Genomic DNA, 12,086 nt, shown 5'->3' with positions numbered 1-12,086 from the left:
GTATCATTACTACACCAGAATGCTTTTACCTGGATGGAGTCTTTATTTCTTCCTCTCAGTCTTTTACTTCCCAGTGAAATGCCTGGATACAGTCCAAAGTAAAATGAGTTGAATGGCTTCATGCCCTGTGACGCTGAGTCAGCTAAAGTGGGGTCTGCGTGACTGAAGACAGTCTGTCTCCAAAGGCAGGTCTCTCTATCTTCTGGGTAGCTCCAGGGCTAAGAACCCAACAAACCAGCGCTTTGTCTGGGATGGCTTCTGACTTCTACACTAGCACTTTTATTTGTGAGCTGTTTTCTAAGTGCATGAGATAGAAAGATAGAAGCCCTCTATCATCTGAAATCCTGTATCTATAGTTATTCAATACCTGCACGTTTTCCGATTCCACACACTCATATGAACAGGACATTCAGTAATAATCTAAGATAGGACTTTTTGTGAGCTAATGTTAATTCCAGTACAAACTACTAATTATAACCCCATTTAAAAAAACCTATGACCCCAATCCAGCTCAGAAAAATTTTATAAGTGGAACTATAAATTATAAATGTGGAATTACAAATAATTCCACAGCATTTCACTGCCAAGGCTGATAAATAAACTAGATTGCATAACCTATTCTTTATATCCCATAGGCCAAACCACCATTATAGCCTGCCTACACTACTGCAATAGCCTTTGAATGGTTCTGTGTTTATAGTCTTGTATTCTTACAATCTAATCAAAGATCAGCCAATATGTTATTTGATAAAATAAATTATGTTGTGTCAGTCTCCTTCTTAGCACCATCTTATGATTTCTCTTTAGTCATAGAGTAATATCTAAACTCCTTATAGTGCTGATTTTGTTCAGAGAACATTCTCAAAGGGATTCCTGGAAAAAAACAAGATGATCGTCAGTCAGTCTATGAATACCCAGCAGAGAAATTTTTCCCTATAAAATGTTGCAATTCATGGGAAGAACCTGAGAGCAGCAAGAAAAAGAGATCTTTTTAATAAAAAAACAACAGAGAGATAACCACCAAAAGAAAAACTATGCTTCTTATGGGGATCTGAAATAAAGCATTCAGAATCTATGCTATACTTGGGCTTTTACCAAAAAGCAGGATTATTTAGCTTGAAATAGAGTGATGGAGCTTCATTCAATTTTTATTTAAACTTTTTTCTAAAGATTCTTGGGATTATGACATCTGAACTGTGGAACTGAAATGGAAACTAAAAATCAGTTATTCTAAGACCTTTCATCCATGAATGAAGAAAGTAATACCCAAAAAAGAATGAGGTGCCAAGATATTTGACTCCACAAGATAATCAATACCAGCAACTGCAATGTGAAGAGATAGCTTAGGGTGAGGAAATGATATGAGTTAGTGTCAGAACCAGGACTGGAACCCATGACTCCACACTGCGCAGTGCTTTCAAATAATCTGTCATTAAAAACCAACTTCTCTTTTCTTTCTTTCCTTTCCTTTTGTTTTCTTTTTTTCTTATTTGTTTTCTATTCCTCACAAACCAATGCCTTAAATTAAATGAAATGTATACCGCCAGCCCTCCATTTTCATGGGGGATTGATTCTAGGACTCCTCAAGAATACTAAAATCCACAGATCCTAAAGTCCTTTATCACACATGTGCCAAATATGTGTACGCATTTCTCTACTGGTAGATTTAACAGACCTAAAGGCACTCTATAAGACTGATGCACATCTGTTTAAATGTTTATTCTCAATCCCATAATTACCACATTCAGAACAGCAGCAGATTGAGGACTGGCACTGGTCTGCAGACTGCACTTGGAGTAGCAATGCTCTAATGTCATGCCTAACCAGTCCCCTTCCAGATCCACAAGATCCTTCTCCGTAGCAAGTTGACATTTGACCTGCATAAGCCGGTACAAAGCAGGCTGTCGCCATCTCCAAACGCAATCCTTGTTCCTCAGGAATTAACTTCATCATGAACTCACTTCCTCTAATGAATTCAGAGGAATCCTGGACCTAGTAGCGACTTCAGCCATAGGAAAGAAGGTTCCTCATACTGAGCATTTTAATAATGAAAAAGGCTCAGAACAACCAGTGTTTAAGAATACACTAAGAATTTCTTCAGACATTTATTTCCCAAAGAAGAACACAGAGGGACATATAGTCATTTTTTCCAAAGCTGCCCTGTAGCATCATCCTGTTTCTAACAACACTGCTCAATCTGTCTTGTTTCATTTTTTCCATATAACCATTCCCTCTTCAAACTTCATACCTTATTTGTTTTCTATATCCTCTGATAATAGCAATATATAAGTAAATTCATCAGTTACAGTCCTAAGTGCTTTATGCACATTCATTTACTTCTTAGAACTATTGCTATCCTCAACTTTAGAACAATTCTGTGAAGTAAATACTATTACTATTCTCAGTGCAGAGATGGAGCATAGAGAGAAAGTGGGTGGGCTCAATTTGAACTTTGTAAAACACCTGTAAGACACTCATCCATAGATATTGCCTGTCGGCAGCCACTACTGGATGAAGGCCAGGTTCCAGCTGAGGGTTAGACAGGATGGGTCCTCTCTGTACCCATAGGAACCCTCACAGCCTTTCCCACGGTTGTGAGAAAGGCTGTGAGGGGATAGAATGGGTATTTTTCCGGGTTGGGCAAGAACTGTGGGACAATAGCTGTGTGGTTGTCAGACAACTCTCCTTCACTGTGACGTGGGTTATATAAAGGCCAACAATAGTGCTCAAAGAGCAATGGCTCTTTGAGTCCTGTCAAGCAGTCAAGTGTCCTCCCAAGTTGCAGGAGGAAAACTCTAGTTTCAAGTATCTCTTGCATCAAGAGAGAATTCACTAAAGGCAGACTCACAGAAATCTCCCATCTGAAACATCCTCAGAGTTCTAGCTGAGTTCACACCCACATAGGATCTCCCTTTCAGCATCCTTAACAAATGCCCACCTAGTTCTATTTATACATCTTCCACAATGAGGAGCTTTCTGCTTCACAAAGTATCCATCCATGGTTCAATAGTTCTCATTGCTATTGATAAAAATAAAAACAACAGCAGACATTTATTCGGTTCTCACTATGTGTCAAACTAGGCTGAATACTTTCCATTCATCAAACCATTAGTCCTTGCCACACAGATTTATTAAACAGATGAGGAAATTAAACATCATAATGTGAGGAATATGTCCAAGGCCATGAAAAGTGATAGAACTAGCTTCAGAGAATATGATTTTCACAAAATTCAATCACTCATCAATCATTTCAATTGCAACATGTCTGAGAATCACCTCTACTGTTACACACCAAAAATTTCTCTTTAAATGCCTTTGTTTCCATTTTTTTGAAAAGTTAAATATCTACTTTAACCACTTCTTATATATCTGAAATCATAAAATTGTCTACTAGTTATATATTTCCCTAGTATGTAGTAAAGTAAACTTATAACTAACAAAATTTTTCAAAATGTTAAATCATGTCCTTGATTAAAAAAATCTTTCTTAGCACCATTTTGTATATACTGTATTTTGGAAAACATTGCTCAGGGCTATATTATTTCTTATTTTTTAAATATATATTTTGAGTCAAAAACTCGATTTTTGCAATTATTTCTCACTGTTGGTATTAACTCTGCCCTATGAACCTACAGAGAAAAAGTCTTAGCAATCTTGTCTTTAAGACTGGTTTTCAAGTGTCTGAGAAGACCCTATCTCCCTAAAGGCTTCTCCAGGTTGGTCATTTCCTGTTCCTCCAACTCTTAGACAGAGTTTCTAGGTTCCTTTAGACCCTCTTAGACTGGTCACTCTTGCTTAAACTACCTTATGTTGTAAAAATAACCACAGTTGTTATTGTATATGGCTATATACAACCCTAGTTGTAAAACCCAGAATCTTTACACCTATACCCAGTAGGTGCTTCTGTACTCAGATTCAGATGGATCCAGGGCTCAGGACAGAACACATAGCTTGCTGGAAAGAACATGGTCCCAGCCCAGAAGACATGAACTGTTTCACAGCTCTGCCCGCCCCCTGGCTACCACTTGATTTATAGGAGCCTGAGTTTATTCAGTCGAGAAATGAATATAATGTCTTTTCGCACCAACCTTTTAGCATGGTTGAGAGGACAAAATGAGATAATTGACATATAAATTGTGTAAACAATAAAGAGTTCAAGACGTTAGTTATCACTAAAGCAGACCATATGGACTTCCCCAGTGGTCCAGTTGAAGCCATCCATGCTTCCACTGCAGGGGACACAGGTTTGATCTTGGTCAGGGAACTTAAGATCCCAAACACCACACAGTGTAGCCATTAAAAGAAAAAAATTAGGCTGCATGGCCTAAATACACCATTATTTAATCCTATGAGTGACCTTTGAGCCCAGGCTGCCTTATAGCTCTTCTAGAAAACATCAACTTAGTGTTGCGGACCGCACTTGCTAGTCAAGTAAGTCACCATGTAAGGGTTGCTATATTCTAGTCACTGCTCCAGGCCTGGGATACAGTGTTGAATATAGAAGACAAGTAGGGTGGATATTCAACTAGTACAAACTAATGGTCATACTGATCACTAAGATGCTGAAATATTTCCACAACAATGGGTACATAGACATTTTCTTGAGTCCTGTAATTAACCTGCACTGCTTATTTACTCCAACCCTTCCCTCTGGACTCCTGGGCCTCCCCAACAACTTAAAGGTCAAGGGGGCCCCCTGAACCCTGTTCCAAGACTGGCCAGTGTCAATCCTGATTGATTAACGCCATGTGACACTGGTTGTTAAACATTTGGAATACCACTCTGGGAAAATAGGTTCCATTCTACTGAGAAGATACAGAGTAAACAGTGAATGAAACGATGCGTAATTCAATAGCAGACTGTGATAAGAGCTCTAAAGAAATGAGATGGTAGTTGGGGTGAAGCAGGGGTGCACCTCAGATAGCAAGATCAGGAAAGGCCTTCTTGCGGAAGTGAGATTTGTGTTGAGAATAGGAAAGGGAAGGGAAAATAGGAGAGGGAATAGGGAAGGAGTGAGAGCCAGCCATGCAGAGATCTCAGGGAAGAGCACTGAAGAGAGAGGAAAGAGCATCTAAGGGAGAGGAAAGAGGAGCCGCCAAAGCCCTGGGGCAGGAAAGGGTTTGGCATGTACGAAGAGGAGAGAGAAGGCCCCTGCGACCACATCACAATCAGCGTTGTCCAAATTAGGCCAGTGTGACAGCAAGTGAGCGTGGGCAGTCTTGGTAACAAATCTGGGTTTTATTCCAAGTATGAGGAGAAGTCATTGGATGATTTAAGAACAGTGAAATGTGATGATCATATTTACAAACGCCTGGTTCCGAGAAACTCAGAAGACACTGTTTCCTATTGTTTGTCGACTACAACTGCAAAACCTGAGGCTGATGAATGATCTGATAGATGTATACCTGGTAATGATAACAAATTCACCAGCCTAGAGTCTGGGGCCAAAATAGGAGGGAAATCAGACACCCAGAAAACCTGTCTTGCAAGTTTGGAAAAACAGGAAATGACCAACCTATAGAAATCTTAATGGGAACATAATCTTCTTAGACACTTAAAAACCAACCTCAGAGACAAAGCTGCCAAATGTGTTCCTTTCTTTTTTAAAGCATAGTTGATTTACCATGTTGTGTTAATTATTACTGTACAGCAAATGATGGACATCATTAAAAAGTCTACAAACAACAAATGCTGGAGAGGGTGTGAAGAAAAGGGAACCCTCCTACACTGTTGGTGGGAATGCAAATTGGTGTAGCCACTATGGAAAACAATATGGTGGTTCCACAGAAAACTAAAAATAGAATTACCAGTAAAGCAACTATCTTCCAATTAAAAATAAATTTAAAAAATAATAATAAAAGAACTACCATATGATCCAGCAATCCCACTCCTGGGCATACATCCAAAAGAAACTCTAATTCCTGTGTTCATAGCAGCACCATTCACAGTAGTCAAGACACAGAAAACAACCTAGATGTCCGTTGGCAGACGAATAGATAAAGATGTGGTGTGTATGCACAGCATTTTCCTTTCTATAGTCTGCAATCAGGTGAAGTGGTTCAAGGAGAAATTATCATTTCTTACCACTTTATAAATAAGCAGCCCCAGGTTGTGCAAATTATAACTGTGCTTCACAGAGCCATTGGCAGGGGCCATTTCACCTATTTTGCTTGCTGAGAAATCAATCAAGAAAATTCGCCTGATTTTACATACAGTTATCACTGCTGGCTTAGACTAGAAGACAGGTGCCCTGATTCTCATTATAATACTCCTTACGACGTTGGGGAATAGGAGAATTTTGTAACGTGTGCTAGTCAACTGAAGAATGACCCAGGCAATTCCGCAAGTACTATTCAGCCCACACATGTGATGACTATCTGGTCAGGCATTCAGACAACCTGTTTGCTTTATCGAGGGTAGAGAAGGCGTACGTGCATTCAGTTTGGCATATATACACTTCAGTTAATTTTCATTCTAAATTTTAGAGATGGCTAAAATCTGCCTGGAAAATTATCTGTGATTGAACTGTCATCTAGTCAGAAAAAAAAATAATAAAAATCTAAGCTTTCTAAAGATGACCTAGAAGATTACAGTAATATAAGGGAAAGAGGGGTGGATGAGGAAGGAAGAAATGCTTCTTTGTTCCTTTTCCTAGAGACCCCTAACTAACCTGTAACTGTTAGTCACTCAGTCATGTCCAACTCTTTGTGACTCCATGGACTGTAGCCTGCTGGGGTTCCTCTGTCCATGGAATTCTCTAGGCAAGAATACTGAAGTGGGTAGCTGTTCCCTTCTCCAGGCAGGGGATCTTCCTGACTCAGAGGCTGAACCGAGGCCTCCTGCATTGCAGGCAGCTTCTTCACTGTCTAAGCCATCCAGATAACTAGTGGGAAGCTGCAATACCCACAGGTATCCAAAAAGTACAGAATAATAGAGGTGTACATCTTAGGGTCATTATACACCACTACTGACTAGGAGAATGTCAGAAACATGAGAAAAATCTGTTGCCCACAGAGTGGAATTTAATGTCAAGGTGGCCCTTCCCATACCTTTTCAACGAAGCTTTCCCTGTGGACCCACCTCCCTGCTGCACAGGTCCAACTTCACCTCCATTCGGTTCTCCCCCCATAACTTCACTCCTCCTTCACCCACACCCTTAGCTTACTTTGATATTTTCTCTCTCCCAATAGTCTTCAAAGTCCTTTGCAGGGACCAAGTCTCCTTCTCTCCCTAATTCCATAGTACCAAGCATGGTATTTTTCATAATTAGGACTCGGCACATCTTTATTAAATAACACAAAATATAGCCATGACTTCCATTTATGGAATAACATGTATCAGGCATGTAAGTGTGTTACCTAGTTTATTTTTATCCTTTTAGCAATCCATGATGTAGGTGTCTTCACTATCATTTTATAGAGGAGACTTGAAGCTTTATAGAAGCTTGAGGAACTTAAACAACTTGCCCAACGTGACCTAATTAGTAAGGAGCAGCTCAATTCACTTTTTTCTTTTTTTGATACAAACTCAAGAGTAACCTGCACACTAATCTTGGCTGCCTCTCTGTACTACTTCATTATAAAATTGAAAGGAAAGCTGGAATGGTGAGACAGAGTCAGACAAGCAGCCACTTGCATTAAGGAAGCTGGACCAGTTGAGCGGCCAGCAGAGTCCACATTCTTGCTGTGTACCTGGGTATTAGAGGGTGGGCAGGTATCTGTGGGAAGGAACTCATTTCAGACCTTAAGCTAGTTCCCATCCCCTTTTAATACCAGACAAACAAACTGGAAAGGAGCTGCCCTATGCTCAGGTGTACTGCGTGCTAATCCTGTACTCCTTGGGAGAAGTGAAGCAGTAGGAAATGTTTTCTACAAGTTTTTGCCTGGCAGACAGAGAGCTGAGTCAGACACAGCCGGCTGGAATTGTGAAAAGGTAGACAGGCAGCTTAACAGAGGGTGGTGCAGGTTTCTTGTTACTTCACCTTTCCCAGGAGCTGGAGAGCAGGATGCTCGCACCACAGTGAGAGTGGATATGTAGAAAGAGTGGGAGGTGTCCTGGTGAAGGGGAAATATGCCAATTTGGAAATCCAAGGCCTTGAAGTTGTTGAAAAAACTACTGAAATGAAGACAGCGAGTACAATAGGGCGTGGTTTAGTAGAAAAAGGCGCTAGCCTTGAACTTAGGAAATTGTACCTTTGAATTTCAGTGTTGGAACCAACTTTGAAAATCATGCAAATGGATAACATTTTGAAATGTTAATTTGTTGCCAGGATTTCGCTTCATGCCTCATTTCTTCCCACATTCAATCAGCTAAGCATTCTCCATCATTGCCGTGGAGATGAAGTGACAGAAGAAAGCAGAGAAAGCAAAGGGAGTCAGTTGCTGGTTTGGAGTTTAGCAACCCACACATTATGCCTCAGCTATAGATGCATGAGGTTTTGAAAGAAGATATGGTATGGTGATGATATAAATGATAAGAGAAAGTTTACCTTGAAGACAAAAGATGGGTTCCAAAGGCTGAAAACAAAAAGATAAGAGAGACTTAGAAGACAGTTGGACAAAGAATGAGAAGAAATAGCTGGAGAGACCTTAAGAACAGAACTGAGTCAACATCCAAAAATGACCAGTGTCCATCTGAGCAGGACCACGTATAACCAGGGCCCAGGAACAGAAGCTACAGCCTTCAGACATGAAGTCTTACATGCTGCCTGTAATGAGGAGCTATGATGAGGTCCTTCCTTTGACAGAAGTTAGCATCTAGCACCCTGAGAATCAAGCACAAGTAAAGCCATTGATACCCTGGCCCAGAAGCTTGTTCGATCCCCATCCAGCACATCCTAGAATTGTCAAGTATTTTTTAAAATGAAACAATTGTATCCAAATTCTCCAAAATTTATACTCAGTATGTTGCTTTCAACATGTTTCACTTTTATAAAATGGTTGCATTGTTTCACTTTTATAGTTTTCTTTTATACTTTTTCTGTACAGTTCTTCAATAGAAGCCAGAGTCCTGAATTGCTCAGTTAGAAGCCCCTGTTTAAATTTCTTCTCAATATCCATGGCCAACATCTGTGTTCTAAATGAAATATTTTTGGTCTTTTGAATCCCTGACAGGGTGAGACAGCATTGTTACCCATAACCACACGACCTAGTTCAGAATCAATCTTAGCATCTAGTTTTGCATTTCTAAACAAATTTACAATCCACCTTTCAGTTTCTTCTGGAGTTACGTTCAGTTTACCTGCCAACATGTTAATGGTGGTACACTGATGGATGCAGTGTATTTTGAGACAAAAAACTCAAATATAAAGAGTTTGGCATTTTCAATGTAATCCTCAAGCCAAGCCACCAAGAAGAAATCATTCACTAGCAGTGATTCATATTTCCTCAGCTTTTTCTGAGCCCTACCAAAGTCAAAGTTAACATATAAATATTATACAAACTCTGTAACTGGGTTTTTATATGTGTAGGACTCCTGTTGAGCAGTTTTGACCATATCTTTTATTAATAGTACCTGTCAGCGTTTTTGAGCATCTTTGTATGACAGCTGGTAAAGAATCCACCTGCAATGCGGGAGACCTGGGTTCAATCTCTGGGTTAGGAAGATCCTCTGGAAAAGGGAAAGGCTACCCACTCCAGTATTCTGACCTGGAGAATTCCATGGACAATACAGTCCAGGGGGTTGCAAAGAGTCAGACATGACTGACTGACTTTCACTTTCACTGTGGTCAAAAAGCATAGAATATGTAGACACATCATATAAAGCACATTAAGATACTGTGGTTCACAAAGGAAGAGATTAATAATGCTATTATACTCTTTGGGGGCGACTGAAGAAAGCAGAGACCAGTGAATGAGCCATGTTTGCTGCTGAAGAGACTGAAGTGGCAAACTTACAGAATTATTATCTATGGTCTCTTTTAGCCACAAAAGGTCTTACATGGCTGCATCCCAATTCTGCATGAAGACTTCAGAGGCCAGCTTTCCCGAGGGTGATCTCAAAGCATTTCTATTCATTGGGGGAACCAACACTCTAAAGAAGTAAAGATATTCTGCTGCTCCAGAGTAATTTCCACATTTATATTGGAACTTTGCATACCAGTAGAGTGGATCTAAATATAGAATTGTCAAGTCTACATCAGCCTCCTGGGACACCTGTATACCAAAGAAATAGATACTTAGAGGGGTTGGTAGTTTAGAAGGAAAACTCCCCCAAAACATGGACTTACCAGGTGGGAATGAAGAAAGTCTCCAGGGATTTCTCCTGTAGCTGACAGTCCAAAAACATAGTTTACCCTCTATGATTTTCAGAATAATGATCCCCAGAGATACCTGCATTCTAATCCCTATAATCTGTGAATATGTTGCTTTATATAACAAAGGAGACTTGTAGATGTAATTGAGTTTAGAATTTTAAGACAGAAAGATAACCCTGGAATATCCTGGAGGATCCAATGTAATTATAAGGGTCCTTATAACAAGAAGGTAGGAGTGTCAGAGTCAGAAAGAGAGTTAGGTCAATGGAAGGGGAAGTTGGAGTGATGTAGGGCTGTGAAACAAAGAATGTGGGTATTCTCTACAACCTGAAGAAGGCAAAGAAATGCATTCTCTCCTAGAACCTCCAGAGAGAAGCATCTTGTTAATAACACAGAATCTTGAGCCTTTCTCTAGATCTATGAAATCAGATTATCTGAACTTGGGCCCAGACTTACATAATTTTTAACACTATTCAGGCTATGCTATATAGTCAGTCTATACTGGCCCATGCACAGCAGATTGAGAACCACTGGAAAAAAACGGACAGATCAGTCTCTGAGAGCACTATCACATTCAGAAATGTTAATGCCCTTTGCCACATAAACACCAAGTGGTCACTCAGTTTCATAAAAACACTTGAAGGGATTATGATGTCATCACCCCTTGGATAATACTCACAGCTTCCATTTATTGAATATATCCTAAGACAATCAGTGTGCTAATATTTTATGCATTAACTCATTTAATGTTAGAGAAACCTTATAAAACAAACATTGATGATATAAGTTGTGCATGCTAAGTCGCTCGAGTTGTGTCTGATTCTTTGCGACCCTATGGACTGTAGCCCACCAGGTTCCTCTGTCCATGGGATTCTCCAGGCAAGAATACTGGAGTGGGTTACTGTGCCCTCCTCCAGGGGATCTTCCCGACCCAGGATTGAACCCTTGTCTCTTGATTCTCCTGCATTGGCTGGTGGGTTCTTTACCACTAGCACCGCCTGGGAAGCCAACACTAAAAACAATCTAGGAAAGTTAACTGTAACAACATGGAAATGGTCAAAGTATGGTTAACATGTAACTGGAAGGGCTGTTTTTAATGTAGCTGGGGAGGAACAGACAGGATCTCAAACCAGTTCGGCTCATTCCTACCAAGGTACCGATGTGAGGCTTCCCTTCCATACCATCTTTCCTCCTACAGGTGTTCAGAAGGCCTCCTGTCATCTCAGCAACATCTTAGAATATATCTGGTAAGTTGTTTCCATACAAGGAAAGTAGAATAGAGCTGAGCAAAGTTTTGGTCCCAAAGAGCTGTAATTCTCAGAGGACAGTGACTAGCACTTTGCTAGTGTTTCATTAGGAAGTCTTTACAAAATGTAAAGAGGACAGTATGGCATCGATGACTTATGACATTGGTTCAAATGCTTAATGTCATCCCATGATGTACATTAATGATCTCACTCTCATCTTGTGATAGATGATGTCTCCCTATTGATAGTTCATGGGCCTCAGTGCCATTTCCACAGAACCCCCTCTCATTCCCTTGGGTACTGTGAACTCCACACAGGCTAGGCTTCACCAATCTTCTTTCTCAACACTGTCCTGCCTCCACACCTTAACTTCTAGCCCATGGATTTTTATTTGATATTAGGAGGCAGTGCTATGTGACTCCTACTCTATTTCCAAACCAGCTGTTTCAGCATACACTTTGTGTTCTACTTCCTTCCAGACATCCTTTGCTTCTAAAAGCCAGACTCAAAATCCTTTTGCTCAAAGTACTTTTGCAGCCTTGAGTTTCTAAATCCTGATAGTATAAACTGGCAGTGAATGGATG

At 40.2% G+C, this 12,086-nt stretch overlaps 1 pseudogene; it reads right to left on the bottom strand.

Annotated features, from left to right (window-relative positions):
• Positions 1-3,856: 3,856 nt before the first annotated feature.
• Positions 3,857-11,476, bottom strand: LOC122700804 (annotated as a pseudogene).
• Between the last annotated feature and the right edge of the window lie 610 nt (positions 11,477-12,086).

The sequence above is a fragment of the Cervus elaphus genome, chromosome 9, assembly GCF_910594005.1.
Source record: "Cervus elaphus chromosome 9, mCerEla1.1, whole genome shotgun sequence".
NCBI classification, from domain to species: Eukaryota; Metazoa; Chordata; class Mammalia; order Artiodactyla; family Cervidae; genus Cervus; species Cervus elaphus.
The sequence above is the reverse complement of the archived record's forward strand: the minus strand, read 5'-3'. Positions and strand labels throughout refer to the sequence as shown.